The following is a 19096-nucleotide window of genomic DNA, read 5'->3' as shown; positions in this document are numbered from 1 at the left end:
AAACAGTCACCCAGAACCCAGTGGCACACAAAGAGGGGCATAATTGAAAGGGGCACCCAATTTTTCCTGAGGACGTCCTCGCAGGACGTCCTGGTGAAGGGGCGGAGAAACCCGTATTATTGAAACAAGATGGGCATCCATCTTTCATTTCAATAATACGGTCGGGGATGCACAAATCGCAAAATTTAGGTTGACCTTAGAGATGGTCATCCATAGAGATGGTCGTCCCCGATTTTCAGCGATAATGGAAACCGAGGATGCCCAACCAAATCCAAGCCATTTGGTCATGGGAGGAGCCAGCATTTGTAGTGCACTGGTCCCCCTGACATGCCAAGACACCAACCGGGCACCCTAGGGGGCACTGCAGTGGACTTCAGAAATTGCACCCAGGTGCATAGCTCCCTTACCTTGTGTGCTGAGCCCCCCAACCCCCCCCAAACCCTACTACTCACAACTGTACAACACTACCATAGCCCTAAGGGGTGAAGGGGGGCGCCTACATGTGGGTACAGTGGGTTTCTGGTGGGGTTTGTGTTGGAATGTAATTGTATTTTACATGCATTGCCTGTCACCTATTATTTCTCTGTGATTACTCTGTGACCTCTGATGTGAATTACTTAGAGAGGTCACACAGCTATGCAACTTCCTGTGGGGGTTAGACACAGCAGACACAGCACATGCAGCACATGGAGCACATGGAGCTCATGATCTCTCCTAACCTGAGAGGATCTATGGTGGTGTGAGCATCCATTACCATCTAAGCACATGGAAGGAGCTGATAATACAAATGTATAGTAATATGTATATATAAGCCTGTCTGATTATAATCTAACTACAAACTGTGAGTAAATAGATGTTTTGTTACTTCAACTTTAAAGTGACTCAGCAGTGAATTATTCAGGGGTGAATGAGAGAGAGATGAAGAAAGAAATTAACATTTCTAAAGCTGAAGCTGTGTGTACTAAAATCTGCTAATTATTTACTACAAATAATCCAACAAAAGGGTTATGGGCCCAGGGCTCAGGAATTGAAAAAGAAGAGAAATATTACCAGGCAGAAAAAAAGGCCACATTTTTCTCTTAAGTTTTAAAGGAAAGATTCAGTCTGTCTCTCTCTCCCCCCACACAGCAGACAGAAGGCTAAGAAAATGGCTGAGGGAAGAAATTCACCATTTTTCTATTCTCTCAAGGTGCCTAAATTAACTGAGTTTAATTATCGGCAGTGGGAACTAAGATTCATATGTCTCCTTCGAGCAAAAAGATTAAATATATGCTTAGACCAAGACAGAACAGCTGAAAATATGGCTGAATGGGACAATGCAAACTATTATGTGAAGTGCATGCTTTTGGAAGCTCTCTCAGAGAAACAAGCCATATTAGTGGAGGGAAAAGATACACCAAAGGACATTTTATATAAACTGAGAACTATGTATGCAACTACATATGCAAAGCAGCAACCAATTTGGTTGGCAGAGTTGAATGAAACCAAATTAAGGGATAAAAGTAAATGTAATGATCACATTATGCATCTTATGTCTTCATTTCAAAAGTTAGAACTTTCTGGAATTCCCATGTGTGATGCATTGAAAAGAGCATTTCTTTTTACCTCACTATCAAAGAAGTTTGATGTTTTTAGGTCTGTAAATGAGGCCATTGAAGGGCAATCTTTTGAACAGACAACATCAAAACTAAGGCAGGAATGCATAATAAATGATTCTGAGGAGATGTGTTCTCAAAGCAAGTCAGAGAGAAATGAAACAAATTTCTTGGCAAAGAACAGAGGAAGGTGGAGCTATGGGAAAACTCCACCCAAGGGCAAGCTGATTTGCTACTCATGTGGAAAGGAGGGACATGTATCTAAATGGTGTAAGGAAACACAAAACACTCCCTCTAGCTCACCTAAGCCAATGGAACTAAAGAATTTTCAAACCAGGAAATGTATGAAGGACAAAGATAAACACAAGGGCTTTCTAATGGCAGAAAAATCTTTGACTATGGTAAATAATAATTCAAATGAAAGTACTTGGATTTTGGATTCGGGGAGCACATGCCATTTAACCAATTGTAAAGATTTCTTTCAGGAAATGTGTCCAGAAGAAGGAATTCTTAAACTGCAAACGCAGGGACTGCTAAGATCCAAGCAAAAGGTATTGGATTCTTAAAATGCAAAGTGTCTAATGAAGTTAAAGAAATTCCTGTAAGTGATGTCTTGTATATTCCCCAAGCAGTTTGCAATATGCTTAGTGTATCTACATTAGATAAGAAGGGATTTGTGATTCATTTTGAAAACAGTAAGTGCACAATCTCTAAAATGATGAAGTGTATGCTGAAGCTTTTATGCATAATGATGTTTATAAACTGAGCATTTCAGGTGAAGCCTCACATATGGCGCAAGTAAGGAAGAATGATGGTAAATGTAGTCTGGAAATCTGGCACCGCCGCCTGGGACATCGTGATTCTAAGGTGATCCAGGATCTTTACAGTAAGCAACTAGCCACTGGCATTCAGATAAGTGCAGATGCTGGTAAAATGGAGAAATGCATAGACTGTGTTACTCAAAAAGGTGTGAGACCCTCATTTCCTGCATACACAGGAAATAGGAGTAATAAAGTGCTGGACTTAATACACAGTGACTTATGTGGACCGTTTAATATCCCATCATTGGGAAATAACAGATTTGTGCTAATATTCTTGGATGATTTCTCTAGATATTGTGTGGCCTATTTGCTGAAAGAAAAAAGTCAAGTCACAGACATGCTGAAGAAATACGTAGCCATGGTGAGCAATAAATTTGAAAGAAAACCAAAGGTTCTTCAGACCGACAATGGTGGTGAGTTCATTTCACAAAGCATGCGCACATTTCTAGAACAAGAAGGCATTCAGCATATCACAACAGTAGCTTATACACCAGAACAAAATTCTGTTGCAGAGAGAAAATTTAGGTCACTTGTGGAAATGACCAGATGTATGCTGTCAGATAGCAATCTCCCTAAAAGACTATGGGGGGAAGCCATTCTCACAGCAGTGTACCTACAAAACAGAATGCCAACTAAAGGCGCTGAGCGCACACCACATGAGACATGGCATGGTAGGAAGCCAAACCTGTCACACATAAGAACATTTGGAAGTACAGCATATGCTCATGTACCAAAGCAAAGAAGGCATAAGCTGGATTCCACAACAGAAAGGGGCATTTTAGTTGGCTATACTCCAGGACACAAAGGATATAGAATTTTGAATCTGAAAACTGGCATTGTTGGCATAAGACATGTTACATATTTTGATGAAAACAAAAGGGTTGATAAAGGCTGGATTATCCCAGATGAGCCTTATCATCCAGAATATGAAACTAGAACCATAATAGACATGCCAGTGTATATAAATGCCATACCAAGGCAGATGTCTGAAAGCAACTCATCTGTATCTAACGAGGAACAGGCAGAGGAAACAGACACAGAAAGGATCATTGAAGAAGACAGTACAGTTGGAGAAGGGGAATCAATTGGAGAAGAACTCTCAGATTTAGAGGATGCAGAAAGGTCGGACCAACCTGTAGTCAGACGCTCATCCAGGGAAAACAAAGGTGTTCCACCCCCAAGACTGTCTTACCTAACAAAGTCAGCAGAAGCTCAAGAGCCCTTAACATGGGATGAGATTGAGAAAATGTCAGCAGAAGAAGCTGCTGAATGGCATAAAGCTGCACAAGAAGAAATTGATGCATTGGATAAAAATAATACTTGGATTCTTACAAAATTACCTCCTGGCAAGAAAGCTATAGGATGCAAATGGGTATTCAAGTTAAAAAGGAATGCACAAGGAAAAGTGGAAAGGTATAAAGCCAGATTAGTGGCAAAGGGATATCTTCAAAAATATGGAGAAGATTTTGATGAAGTGTTTGCACCTGTAGTGAAACACACGACAATCAGAACACTTCTGAGCATTGCAGTCTCAAAAGGCATGCAAGTCAAACACATTGATGTGAAAACAGCGTTTCTTCACGGAGATATAACTGAAGACTTGTATATGGAACAGCCAACAGGTTTCATAAATACAAAACAAAGACAGCTAGTGTGTAAATTAAACAAAGGTCTTTATGGATTAAAGCAAAGTGCAAAATGTTGGAATGATAAATTGCATGAAATATTGACAAATTTAGAATTTAAGCAAGGTGAAGCAGATAAATGCTTGTACACTAGGTGCACAAATGGACAATATGCATACATTTTAGCTTTTGTTGATGATCTGCTCATTGCAAGCAAAAGTGAGCAAGAGTACAAGGACATTGTAAAGTGTTTAAACCAGAATGTTGAGATAAAAGAACTTGGTAATGTGTCATACTATCTTGGTATAGAAATTGAGAAACAAAATGATGGTTCTTATCTTCTAAGCCAGAAGCAGAAAATAAATGAGCTTATTGAAAGTTTAGGTATGCAAGATGCCCAAGTTGTAAGCACTCCCATGATCACTGATTTTCTGAAGGATGAAACAGTAAGAGAACCTTTACCAGATAACATCCAATATAGATCAGCCATAGGTAAGCTTTTATATCTAGCTACCACATACAGGGCTGATATAGCAAATGCAGTAGGAATTTTGAGCAGAAGGGTCAGCTCACCTACCAAATCAGATTGGACTGCAGTTAAAAGGATGATAAGGTATTTAAAGGGTACCATTGATTGTAAATTAAAGATTTCAGCCAATAGTAATCCAAAACTAATATGTTACTGTGATTCAGATTGGGCAGGGGATCATTCTGATTATAAATCCACAAGTGGATATGTGTTTATGTATGGAAATGTACACATTTCATGGGCCAGTCATAAACAAAGTATTGTGAGTTTGTCTTCTACAGAAGCTGAATATGTGGCCGTATCGGAAGCGTGCAGAGAACTGATGTGGATTGAAAAACTTTTGCTGGATTTTGGAATAGCTGAAAAGAGACCAATCCAGATAATGGAAGATAATCAGAGCTGCATCCGACTGTCACAGAATGACAAGGTTCAGTCACGCACCAAGCACATCGCAACGAAATACCACAACGTGCGAGAGTTGGCAAAAGAAGGGGTCATCAGTCTACACTATTGTCACACCAGTGAGATGACAGCTGACATCATGACCAAACCGTTACCCAGAGAACATTTTGTGAATCTGCGTATAAAGCTTGGACTTTGTATGAATAAATAATTGCATGACAGTTATGCATGAGAAGGGGTTTGTTGGAATGTAATTGTATTTTACATGCATTGCCTGTCACCTATTATTTCTCTGTGATTACTCTGTGACCTCTGATGTGAATTACTTAGAGAGGTCACACAGCTATGCAACTTCCTGTGGGGGTTAGACACAGCAGACACAGCACATGCAGCACATGGAGCACATGGAGCTCATGATCTCTCCTAACCTGAGAGGATCTATGGTGGTGTGAGCATCCATTACCATCTAAGCACATGGAAGGAGCTGATAATACAAATGTATAGTAATATGTATATATAAGCCTGTCTGATTATAATCTAACTACAAACTGTGAGTAAATAGATGTTTTGTTACTTCAACTTTAAAGTGACTCAGCAGTGAATTATTCAGGGGTGAATGAGAGAGAGATGAAGAAAGAAATTAACATTTCTAAAGCTGAAGCTGTGTGTACTAAAATCTGCTAATTATTTACTACAAATAATCCAACAGTTTGAAGGGCTCACATTTACCACCACAAGTGTAACAGGTAGGGGGGATGGGCCTGGGTCCGCCTGCCTGAAGTGCACTGCACCCACTAAAACTGCACCAGGGACCTGCATACTGCTGTCAGGGAGCTGGGTATGACATTTGAGGCTGGCATACAGGCTGGCAAAAAATATTTTTAAAGTTTTTTTTGAGGGTGGGAGGGGGTTAGTGACCACTGGGGGAGTAAGGGGAGGTCATCCCCGATTCCCTTCGGTGGTCATCTGGTCAGTTTAGGCACCTTTATGAGGCTTGGTCGTAAGAAAAAATGGACTAAGTAAAGTCGCCTGAGTGCTCGTGAGGGACGCCCTTCTTTTTTCCATTATAGGTCAAGGACACCCATGTGTTCGGCATACCCCAGTCCCGCCTTCGCTATGGTTCCGACATGCCCCCGTGATCTTTGGTCGTCCCCACGATGCAAAGCAGTTGAGGATGCCCAAAATCAGCTTTCGATTATACCAATTTGGGCGACCCTGGGAGAAGGACGCCCATCTCCTGATTTGTGTCGAAAGATGGGCGCTCTTCTCTTTCGAAAAAAAGCCTGCAATTGTCTCACACGGTTACTCTTTCCAGGAGGCACCTACTCTCACTCGTAGCCATGTATTCTATAAAATGCAAGTGGACATTGCAGCTCAGCCCCAGCTCTGTCCACACTACATTCCTAGGAATGCCTATTCATGATTCATGGAGAAATACAGTGGCATACTTTCTATATATCACTGTTCTCTTTCTATCAGACTCAAACACTTTTTGTGTCAAGTTTCTAAAAAAAACACCTGTAAGAAAACACTGGGCATCACATTTATATATTTAAAAATTTCTAGTCCATTCTATTGCCAAAAGTTCTAGGTGGATTACATATCTAACATCCATAATTTAAAACAAAAGATAAAAGTTAAAAGAAACACAATTATACATTATCATCCACAAACGTATTATTATAAGAGACTCACAAGTTGTTTGTGATCCTATGCAACTCCAAAAAGCTTCATATACAGTATTTCATAAAATATTTTGGGGTTTGAAAAATACTTTCAAACTTTAAAAACTCTTGTTTTATACTGCTGTTTCTTCCGAGGTTGTTAAACAGAAAATAACAAAAGCTTTTATAATGAACTAAATAGAACTTTATGGTCAAATCCAATTTCTCAAGATTTCTCATTCTATGTCTTCTGCACCTCTTGTCTCCATATGTCTTTAACCACCGCTGGGTGTGTTTGCAAGAGCTTCAGCCCATCACTAACTGTGAAAGGAAGCAAGAAAGAAGTGGGAGAGCTTATCTATTGCTAGATCAGGTCCATACATTTGCCAATCTAAGTTGGAAAGATTTCCACAATGAATGTGTATGAAATTATTTGTATGTACTGCTTCCATTGTATACAAATGAATCTCAAGCATACTCATTGTGAAAATCTTGAAAATCCAACTGGGTGGTGACCCTCGGGCACCATGGTTGTCCACCCCTGGTCTATAATGACTTACAGTGGCTTTAGTTGGATAAACCTGCTGAAAATCCACGAAAGGCCCTAGTTGGCAGTAGTTTGCTGGGTAGCAGGCGTTGCTACCTGAATAAATAGATTTGAATATTAGCCCTTATACTGTGATCCCTCTGGGAAATACCGATGTAATCCCTCATTATAATGGGGATTACTAAGGTCATCATGAGAGAACTCTCCAGAGTCCCTAAAGAGAAGGTTCTGAGTTGTGGGAGGTAGAGGATCCAGCCCCAGGGGGTGTGTTCCTGTATAAGTTGCAGAGGAAAATGTTTCTGGTTGATGATTAACAGTTTGTGAGGAGTTAGAGTTAATAAATGTTAGTAATGAGGAGTGCCTGAGGTCTTTGGTTGCCTTCACCCATGCCAGGACCCATGAGGAGAGGGAGTATCCTGGAGAGGCCAGATAACCTATGGGTGAGTCAAGGGGGAGTTATTGTCAGCCAAGGGCAGTAATTGTTTGAGAAGAATGCTCTGGGTGGGCAAGGGGAGCCCAGCTCATGAGCAAGAACAGGGAAGAGCCTGTTCAAGGCCAGAGGGTGCAGCTCAGTGAAGTGCAATTTTGGAGGAGAGGTCAGACAAGGAAGTCTGATCCTGGAGGAGTTTGCTTGTGACAACCAATACTACAAGCACAGCCTTCGATTATATAGCCGAAAGGGATGAGTGATGGACTGGAGGAGTTGTAGATATGTACATATTTTGGGATTTGCTGCAATAAACCATTTAATTTAGTGGATAAGACTGTACCAAATGGTCTTGGATGGACAGAAAACCTCTTGAACTAAATGCTAACTGTACACAAGGAATTATGGAGTTTGGATTTACTGCCTGTTGCAGAGTTCAGTAAAGTTTGAATAAAGGTTAACTCCTTGGTGTGGCGAGTATTCCTTGAGTGTTGTATAGAGCTGTTTGGTTTTTCAAATCAGTCAGCTTTGTATATATAACATTCCCTTATTTTTGATCTAGTAGGGCAATTAGGTAGCTTGTGTCTTGGTTTTCTCACAGACCATAGACAGGCTTGCTTAGCCCTAGTAATGGGCCATAAACTTTAACAAGTGTCTGTTTGTTTCAGATTCTGAATTAACACAGAGCCATTTTCAGTGAAGGACCAGTACGAGTGATAGGTATTCAAGGGAGGGAGGTTAAAAAGGGCAAATCATGAATATTTGAGAAAAATACCAAAGAAACAGAGTAAAAATTGATTCATGTTTACCTGTTCCGCTCCATTCAGGATTTTGTGGACCTCTGTCGTGCCTCCCCTCAGCTGTTTCTTCTCTGGGCTGGAGAGCCCTGACCTCTTTGGCTTTTCCTTGTCTGGGATTCCTTCCATCCCCTTAGTCATTTCGCTTTCCCTTCTCTGTACCTTTTTCAGTTCCACTATATCTTTTTTGAGCAGCAACCAGAATTGCACACAATATTTGAAGTGCAGTTGCACTATGTAGAACATAAGTACATAAGAGTAGCCATATTGGGTCAGACCAGTGGTCTATCTAGCCCACTATCCTGTTTTCCAAACAGTGGCCAAGCCAGGTCATAAGTACCCAGTTGCCCAGTTGCTTCCCATGTCTGTCTCAATAGCAAACTATAGACTATTCCTCCAGGAATTTGTCCAAACCTTTTTTAAACCCAGATACGCTAACCGTTGTTACCACCTATTCCCTATCTCAAAAAAGATATAGCGGAATTAGAAAAGGTTCAATGAGGAGCAACTAAAATGATAAAGGGGATGGAACTCCTCTCAAACATGGAGGGGCTGGGGAGGTTGGGGCTCTTCGGCTTGGAGGGGAGATGGATGAGGGGAGATGTGGTTGAGGTCTGCGGAATCCTGAGTGGTGTGGAGCAAGTGGAAATAAATCGATTTTTTACTTGTTCTAAAAGTAGACTAGGGGACACTCGAGGAAATTACATGGAAATACTTTTAAAGCAAAAAGGAGGAAATGTTTTTTCACTCAGCGAGTGGTTGGGCTCTGGAGCTCTTTGACGGAGGGGGTGGTAACGGCAGTTGGCGTATTTGGGTTTAAAAGGGGTTTACACAGGTTCCTAGAGGAAAGGTCCATGGTTTGCTATTGAGACAGACAAGGGACGTAACTGCTTGCCCCGGGATTGGTAGCCTGTAATGTTGCTACTAATTGGGTTTCTGCCAGGTACTTCTGACCTGGCTTGGCCACCATTTGGAAACAGGATACTGAGCTAGATGAACCATTGGTCTGACCCAGTATGGTTATTCTGATGTTCTGATGTATGTGAATGTGACCTTAGTTGGGGGGGGGAGGGGGGGGAAAGGCCGACAGTCGCTCAAAAGCGCATGGTTCGGGATAAGGTAACTTCCAAAGATATCACCAAAACAGGGAAGATAGGGTATCCTGATAGTGAGGTTGCAAAAGAGACTGTAGTAGATCAGGTGTCCTTAAATAAAAATAAAAATCAGACAAAAGATTGCAAATGAATACTGTCAAAAACTAAGCATGATTTAAATAGGAACAACAAACATAGTTTGAAATGTCTATATGCGAATGCCAGGGGCCTAAGAAATAAGATGGGAGAGTTAGAATATATTGCACTAAAAAATTAGATATAATAGACTTGTGGAAGGAGAATAACCAGTGGGACACTGTCATACCGGGGTACAAATTATATCGTAGTGATAGGGTGGATCGAATTGGTGGAGGGGTAGCATTGTATATTAACGAGAGCCTTGAATCAAATAGATTGAAAATTCTGCAGGAAACAAAACACTTCTTGGAATCACTGTGGATTGAAATTTCATGTGTAAAGGGGAAAAGGATAGTGATAGGAGTGTACTACCGTCCACCTGGCCAGGATGAACAGATGGATGCAGAAATGTTAAAGGAAATTAGGGACGCAAACAAACTGGGCAACACAATAATAATGGGTGATTTCAATTACCCCGATATTGACTGGGTAAATGTAACATCGGGGCACGCTAGGGAGGTAAAATTCCTTGATGAAATCAAGGACATCTTTATGGAGCAGCTGGTACAGGAGCCAACGAGAAAAGGAAAAATTCTAGACCTAGTCCTTAGTAGAGTGCATGATCTGGTGCGGGAGGTAATGGTGCTGGGGCCGCTTGATAACAGTGATCATAATATGATCGGATTTGATATTAGCTTTGAAGTAAGTATACATAGGAAATCAAATACATTAGCGTTTAACTTTAAAAAAGGAGACTATGATAAATGAGAACGGTGAAAAAATAACTTAGAGGAGCAGCTGCGAGGGTAAAAAATTTACATCAGGTGTGGATGCTGTTCAAAAACACCATCCTGGAAGCCCAGGCCAAATATATTCTACATATTAAAAAAGAAGGACGGAAGACCAAATGACAGCTGGAATGGTTAAAAAGTGAGGTGAAGGAAGCTATTAGAGCTAAAAGAAAATCCTTCAGAAAATAGAAGAAGGAACCGACTGAAAATAATAAGAAACAGCATAAGGAATGTCAAGTCAAATGCAAAGCGCTGATAAGGAAGGCTAAGAGGGACTTCGAAAAAAAGATTGCGTTGGAGGCAAAAACACATAGTAAAATTTTTTTCAGGTATATTAAAAGCAGGAAGCCGGCAAAAGAATCGGTTGGACCGCTAGATGACCGAGGAGTAAAAGGGGCGATCAGGGACAACAAAGCCGTAGCGGAGAGATTAATGAATTCTTTGCTTCGGTCTTCACCGAGGAAGATTTGGGTGGGATACTGGTGCCGGAAATGGTATTCGAAGCTGACGAGTCAGAGAAACTTAATGAATTCTCTGTAAACCTGGAGGATGTAATGGGGCAGTTCTACAAACTGAAGAGTAGCAAATCTCCTGGACCACATGGTATTCATCCCAGAATACTGATAGAACTGAAAAATGAGCTTACGGAGCTATTGTTAGTAATATGTAATTTATCCTTAAAATTGAGCATGGTTACCAGAAGATTGGAGGGTGGTCAATATAACGCCGATTTTTAAAAAAGGTTCCAGAGGAGATCCGGGAAATTATAGACCAATGAGTCTGACGTCGGTGATGGGTAAAATGGTAGAGACTATTATTAAGAACAAAATTACAGGGCATATTTAAAAGCGTGGATTAATGAGACAAAGTCAACATGGATTTAGTGAAGGGAAATCTTGCCTCACCAATCTACTACATTTCTTTGAAGGGGTGAACAAACATGTGGATAAAGGGGAGCCGGTTGATATTGTGTATCTGGATTTCCAGAAGACTCCAGAGGAAATTAGAGAGTCATGGGATAGGAGGTAGTATTCTATTGTGGATTAAAAACTGGTTAAAAGATAGAAAACAGGGAGTAGGGTTAAATGGTCAGTATTCTCAATGGAGAAGGGTAGTTAGTGGGGTTCCCCAGGGATCTGTGCTGGGACTGCTGCTTTTTAACTATTTATAAATGACCTAGAGTTGGGAGTAACTAGTGAGGTAAATAAATTTGCTGATGACACACAGTTATTCAAAGTCATTAAATCGTGGGAGGATTGTTAAAAATCACAAGAGGACCTAAAGAGACTGGGAGACTGGGTGTTTAAATGGCAGATGATGTTTAATGTGAGTAAGTGCAAAGTGATGCATGTGGGAAAGAGGAACCCGAATTATAGCTACGTCATGCAAGGTTCCACGTTAGGAGTCACAGACCAAGAAAGGGATCTAGGTGTCGTCGTTGATGATACGTTGAAACCTTCTGCTTTGTGTGTTGCTGCTGCTAAGAAAGCAAATAGAATGTTAGGTATTATTAGGAAAGGAATGGAAAACAAAAATGAGGATGTTATAATGCTCCATGGCAGTGGCGTTCCTAGCCTGGATGGCACCTGGGGCGGATCACCGATGCGCCCCCCGGGTGCAGCGCGCCCCCCACCTGCAAAATGACACCCCCCCCCCGGTGAAATGACACCTCCCCCAGGTGCACGCTGCTAGGGGGGGTGCCGTGGCGCGCGCCTGTGGACTCTGACTTCGCTAACTTCGCTCGTTCGCTGCAGCTCCGTCTGCCCCGGAACAGGAAGTAACCTGTTCGCGAAGTTAGCAAAGTCGGAGCCCACAGGCGCGCACCGCAGCACCCCCCAGCGGCGTGCACTCGAGGCGGACAGCCCCCACCGCCCCCCCTTGGTACACCACTGCTCCATGGTGTGACCGCACCTCGAATAATGTGTTCAATTCTGGTTGCCACATCTCAAAAAAGATATTGTGGAATTAGAGAAGGTGCAGAGAAGGGAGACGAAAATAATAAAGGGGATGAGAAGAGCTAAAGCGGCTTGGTCTCTTCAGCTTGGAGAAAAGGCGGCTGAGGGGAGATATAATAGAGGTTTATAAAATAATGAGTGGAGTTGAACGGGTAGATGTGAAGCATCTGTTTATGCTTTCCAAAAATACTAGGACTAGGGGGCATGCGATGAAGCTACAATGTAGTAAATTTAAAATGAATCGGAGAAAGGTTTTCTTCACTCAATGTGTAATTAAACTCTGGAATTCGTTGCTGCAGAATGTGATAAAGGCGGTTAACTTAGTGGAGTTTAAAAAAGGTTTGGACAGCTTCCTAAAGGAAAAGTCCATAGACCATTATTAAATGGACTTTATTTTCAAATCCTTGTCTTACAGATTACCCCTGTTTCAGGAGTTGCAAAACTCAGACCAATTTTTCAGGTAAGTATGTTTCTCTCTCGACTTTCCCCTTTTCCTCTATCCACTTTGATGTTCAGTAGGTACTTGCTTCCAGTGGAGTTAAAGTTATCCCAGTACCAGGTGAGTACTAGCTCTATCAATTTGTGATGCTACTCAAAAAGAATCACTTAGCTCAGTCCAACGCTCCCGTTGGAAGCAGGTTTTTAAAACTTGTCTTTCTTGTGTGGGGGCCCTTTGTTACTGGTCCTGGATCTCCACCGGTTCCTCTTGGTTTCTCTGCACAGTACTTCTCTTCTTCCTAAACCTCTCGAATATTTAAACCAAATTGGGAAGCAAAACCCTGACTTCCTTTCTCTTCCAATCCTGATTGGGGGACTTTAGGGACGTTACATTAGACTGGGGCCATATAGCTAATGAAAACAAAATTAATTGGAATACTTCTATACTTTCAAATCTACTTCTCACTGAACAGTCCCTATTCTAGAGAGCTGGAGAGAGAGAGCGCCTGCACTGAATTCACCAGCAATCTGGACAGAAATGTTAGTTAGTAGTATCAGTCTCTCACACCACATTCCATCCCTCAGTTACTCACCCAGTCACTATAAACCCCACATTTCGCTCACAATCAGGATTTGTAGCTGTTGCTTTTAAAATATTTAGCTGAGGGTGTTCAGCGTTTTGCTTTATCCTTGGATATTCTGTATTCATTGGCTGCTGCAGGTGCTCATGCCTAAATTATAGGCACGTATTTCACCTCTTACACTAGTGGTCTATAAAGGAAAGCAGGCCCAATGCTATAGAAATTATCCCCATAATGAATCTGTGGCAAATGTATCTCATGCATAGTCATTGCAACTATCATGAGAACTTGACTGGCTGGCATAGTGGCCCTCTTATCTAAACTAGTGACAGAGTGTGTTTTTGCTGTGTGCTGAGGCCCCTTTTACTGCAGAAAGTTAAAAAACGGCTGAAAAAGAAATGGCTGTGCATAAGTTCACACTTGCAGCATGGCCATTTTGGGGGGGGGGGGGAGCACCAGTGGCATAGGAAGGGGGGCAGTGGGGCGGTCCGCCCCGGGTGCACGTCCTGTTCCGAGGCAGAGAGAGCAGTGAACCAGCGGAGCTGACGCAGCTCCCAGCGACGTGCACTCGGGGGCGGATCGGCCCTCTCACCCGCCCCTCGCTTCCTAATTCAAGTAAGAATGCGCTCCGGGGGGGGGGGGGGGGGAGGGTGCGCCGAAGGGGAGGCGCCGTGCTGCACCCGGGGGGGGGGGTGCGCAGCGGCGACCCGCCCTGGATGTCACCCGCCCTCGCTACGGCACTGGGGAGCACTTACCTCCACCCACTGAGGTAAAATACAGAAATAAATTTCTGTAGCACTGGAAATGTTAAGCGCTGGGGGCAGAATTACCATAGATAACAAATCTAAGAAGATCTGTCTTTCAATGACATGCAGAACCTGTAAAGTAAAACCCATGGAATCTGTGCTGTGAGTGTAATGGTTAATTGTTTCATGGTTTGGAACACTGAGCTATTTGGCTTTAACCACAGCACATACACTTGGATAAAAGAATAGAGGCCTTTTACCTGCTCCGCACAACCCAAGAAATGACAATAACAACAAAAAAAACAAAGCTTTTTTTTTTTTTCAGGGCAGCTACGATAGTAGTTTCTGTTGGCAATTTTCCTGTTGATACAAAGAAGGACAGAGAGCTGCTTAGTGACTTCAGTGTTTTGTGACAACAAAAGAATGGAATCCATGGTGCTCATTTTCAAAGCAGATGGATGGCTTAAGATGCCTTTAAAAAATGTCCATCTGCTGAAAACGTCCAGATCCTGATTTTGGAAAGTCAGAATTTGGATGTTTCACACTGCACTTCATTCAAATAGCAAGGGGGTGTGTTTTGGGCAAGACTACGGAGGGCCCAACAGTAGGACGTCCAACAGAGATTTTCAAAAGGGAAGAAACACTCCATGTCTAAATGATGTTTTTTTTTTTTTATCAAGATCTGTTTCAGTCACACTCAAGTTGCAAAAAGTTGCTCTAATTGAGCAGTTGACCATTGTAGTGGTTAAGACATGACCCCTCCTTAATCCTCCAGTGGTAGCTGTCCACTTCCTTCTTTCCTGAAAGTGAAATTGGAAAGGAAAACCAGGATCTATGTCAGCTGCAGGTATTATGCCCAGTCAAAATAAGGAAGCAAATATATCACAGGGTGAAGCCTAGTGGTTAGTTTAGTGGACCTTAAACTAAGCTACCCAGGTTCAATTCCTACTTCAGCTCTTCTTTTTCTTTTAAATAAATCTGAGCCTTCCAAAAACAGAAAACTCCCTACTGTACCTATTGAATTGGTGTACATTCAAGTGCGTATGCCTTGTAGCGCTATAGAAATGATAAGTAGTAGTAGTAGTACAGTAGATATTTTTCAGGTCCTAGAGGAATCACATAAAAAAACAAAACAAAACCTTTGGTGGGGCTAGAATCTGTATTCCTTGGGCTACAGTTCAATGCACTAACCATGAAGTTACTCCTCTGTTCCACAGAGACATCTGTGTGGCCATACCTTTGAAACTGATGCCAGAAGATGTTCATGTTCCTGTTTTGTTTTGTTTTTTGTCATTCAAAAGTTAGAGTTTCACTTTGAAACACTGCTATTCATTTTGGACATTTTTTTCAGTGCAAAAAATCCATCTCACGGCCATAATTGACCAGGAAATATAGATGTTTTCCCTGTGTGATTATAGTTGTGAGATGGCTGGGGATTTTTGGGGCGTTATGAACACGTCTGTTTTTTTTATTGGACTTGCACGTTTTTTTTGAAAATGTCCCTTCGTGTGTACTGCATATTAGTCCGGTCACAAAGGCATTTGAAGGGAGAACTTGCCTTCTGTGTTGCAGAGGTTATTTGTGTTCATGTGTTCACTACTTCTGAATGAAAACAGAGAGTGGTCATAAATTTTTAAGACGCATCTAACTGGGTAGTCCACTGCAGTGCCTGACAGAGTCAGGAATCAACTAGGGCTTTACACTTGCAAACTTTACTCAGGGGTCCTTTTACTAAGGTGCGTTGAAAAATGACTTGCGGTAGTGTAGGCGCAGGTTTTGGGCATGCGCCAATCCAGTTATCAGTGCACCTGTAAAAAAAAGCCCTTTTTAAAATTTTTGCCAAAAATGGACGTGTGCAAAATCAAAATTGTCGCGTGTCCATTTTGGGTCTGAGCCAGCTGCCTGAAGTGCACTGCACCCACAAAAAACTGCTCGATGGACCTGCATACTGCTGTCAGGGAGCTGGGTATGACATCTGAGGCTGGCATAGAGACTGGCAAAAAAAAATATATATATTTTTTTTTTGGGTGGGAGGGGGTTGGTGACCACTGAGGGAGTAAGGGGAGGTCATCACCGATTTCCTCCGGTGGTCATTTGGTCAGTTGGGGCACCTTTTTGAAGCTTGGTCCTGAAAAAAAAGGGACAAAGTGAAGCCAGCGAAATGCTCGTCAAGGCTAGCTTTCTTTTTTCCATTATCGGGCGAAGCCGGCCATCTCGTACCATGCCCCCGTCCTGTCTTCGCTACCCTACCAACACGCCCCCTTGAAGTTTTGCTGGCTCCATGACGGAAAGCATTTTGCGCTGGCCAAAATCAGCTTTCGATTATACCGATTTGGCCGGGTTCAGGAGATTGCTGGCCATCTCCATCTTTCGATTTGTGTCGGAAGATGGCCGGCGATCTCCTTCGAAAATAAGCTGGAAAGGGGTCATTTTACTAAGGTGTGCTGAAAAATGGCTTGAGGTAGTGTAGGCCCGTGTTTTGGGTGCTCGCTGATCCATTTTCAGCGCGCCTTCAAAAAGGCCTTTTTAAAATTTTTGCCAAAAATGGACGTGTGGCAAAATCAAAATTGCCACTCATCCATTTTCACCAGCCATTGACCTAGTGGTAAAGTCTCAAGCAGTAACCAGGCAGTAATGACCTACGTGCATCAAATGCCACTTGTCGCGCGTCCAATACCCGCATCCAAAAATAAAAATTATTTTTCAGCTGCGCGTATCAGTCGTGCACCACATATGAAATTACTACAAGAGCCACACGGTAGCTGGGTGGTATCTCCATTTTGGCGCGCATTGGGCATGCGTAGACGCTTACGTGGTTTAGTAAAAGGATCCCAAAGTATTATTCCTATCAAATGCTGACAAGGTGTAAAATCATAAATTCATAAGATTAAAGTGTTTATTTGTGTATTTTATTTGTGTTTATTTGTGTATTTTATTTTATAAGATAAAGAAGAAAGAAAATAAACTGTGAAACAAACCGCAAACATGAGCCTTGAGCAGTAAGGATGTGCACATAAACATATTTTCAGTTCATTTTTGGGTCATTTTGGGAATTGTTTCATGATTTTTAGACATTTTTGGGTTCATTTCAGAATTGTTGGGAAAAATGTTTTACTGCACATTAGAATTTTTAATGTGCTAATTTTACATTTGCCAATTCATAGATTAAACCTGCACTAAATTGATTTTGCAATCAGTAAATTTTTTAAGACACTGAAATGAATCAAATGCATATTAACCAAATGCACATCCTTAGGAGCGGGAATTGGGTATTAACTTCAGAAGAACTCCTGGAGTACCATTACATGAAAATAGTGTTTGATCCATGTACAGATTGAACTTCAAGCTGCAAATCTGCAAATTTCACTAGTAGGGAATGATCGGGAATTGTGTGTGTGTGTGGGGGGGGGGGGGGGGGGGGGGATAGCAAGAAGAAAGCCACTGCTGAAGAAAAGTCATAAGATGTTTCTCATAGCATTCATGAGAAAAGAAAGTCCTGTAATAAGGCTAGTACTGGGCAGACTTTTGTGGTCTGTGTCCCAATTATGGATGTCCAGGAGTGGGCTCTTATGGCAACTATAGTAATTGGGAAATAGTACCAGTGCTGGGCAGACTTCTAAGGTCTGTGACCCAAGGATAACAGGAAGAGATCAAGAAAAAAATGTGCCTTTTTTGTGTCACATTTATTTTAACGGTTGATAACAAGCAAAATGCCAGGGCCCCTTTTACTAAGCTGCGTAAGCTTTTATGCGTGCCCAACGCATGCCAAAATGAACTTACCACCCAACTACTACGTGCCTCTTGCGGTAATGTCATGCTTTGGTGTGCGTCCGCTATGCGCGTCTGAAAAATATTTTTCATTTTTGGATGCGCGTAGTGGACGCACGCCAAGTGGCATTTGATGTGCGTAGATCATTACCTTACAGATTCTTTACTGCTAGGTCTATTGCTGGTGGTAAGGTCAGACACCCAAAATGGACGCGCGGCAATTTTGATTTTGCCGCATGTCCATTTTCGTAAAAAATAAAAAAGGCATTTTTGGTACGTGCGCTGAAAAATATTTCTGTACCCGCCCAAAACCCATGCCTACTCTACCGCAAGCCACTTTTTACCATGGCTTAGTAAAAGGACCCCTCAGTTTGCAACATTGTTGGATTGCTAGTTTAGTCAAGTATTTAAGACAATCAATGCAAGTATCTAAAATTTAACAAAACAATACCACCACACTCTTTCATGATTGTGTGACTGCCCTATTTGTCATGCCAGTATTTGATCGTGATGGACTGTAACCTGCATGGAGTGGCAGGTGCAGCTCTGACTACCTTATTGGGCAGACTAGATGGACCATGCGGGTCTTTATCTCTTCTCATATACTCTGTTACTATGGAGCTTATTATTTGAAGCATTTGGATGTCTTAAAATGCCCAAATGGGTACCGATTTTGCAAAGGCAGAAAATGGACATCCAACACTGCAGTATGTCCAAATAGCAAGGGGGGAAGGGGGGTGTTGTGAGCATGTTTTGGGTGGGTGTGTTCTGAGCAAGACCAGGGAGTGCCCAAAACCAGGACATCCAACAGCGATCAGTAAACGGGAAGAAACGTCCATGTCTAAAAAAGAAGGACATCCTAAGTTAGACCTGTTTCAGTTACATCCAGGGTACAAAAAAGTATTCTGAGTAGCTGACTACTGGAGGGATTAAGGCATGACACCTCCTTGATCCCCCCACTGGTTGCTGTCACCCTTCCCTCTCACCTGAAAGTGAAACTGAAAGGGGATACCAGGCTCTATGACAGCTTCAGGTAATATGGGCATTCTTAACAAAGCAACAAGCAAATCTGAGGAGTAGCATAGTGGTTAGTGCTAGTCAGGGCTTTTTTTGAGGGGGTACTTGGGGGTAATGAGAACCGGCATCTTTCCCATTGTCTGCTAAAATTGACCGATGGA

This window comes from Microcaecilia unicolor, chromosome 2 (genome assembly GCF_901765095.1).
Source record: "Microcaecilia unicolor chromosome 2, aMicUni1.1, whole genome shotgun sequence".
In the NCBI taxonomy this organism is placed as follows: Eukaryota; Metazoa; Chordata; class Amphibia; order Gymnophiona; family Siphonopidae; genus Microcaecilia; species Microcaecilia unicolor.
The sequence above is the reverse complement of the archived record's forward strand: the minus strand, read 5'-3'. Positions refer to the sequence as shown.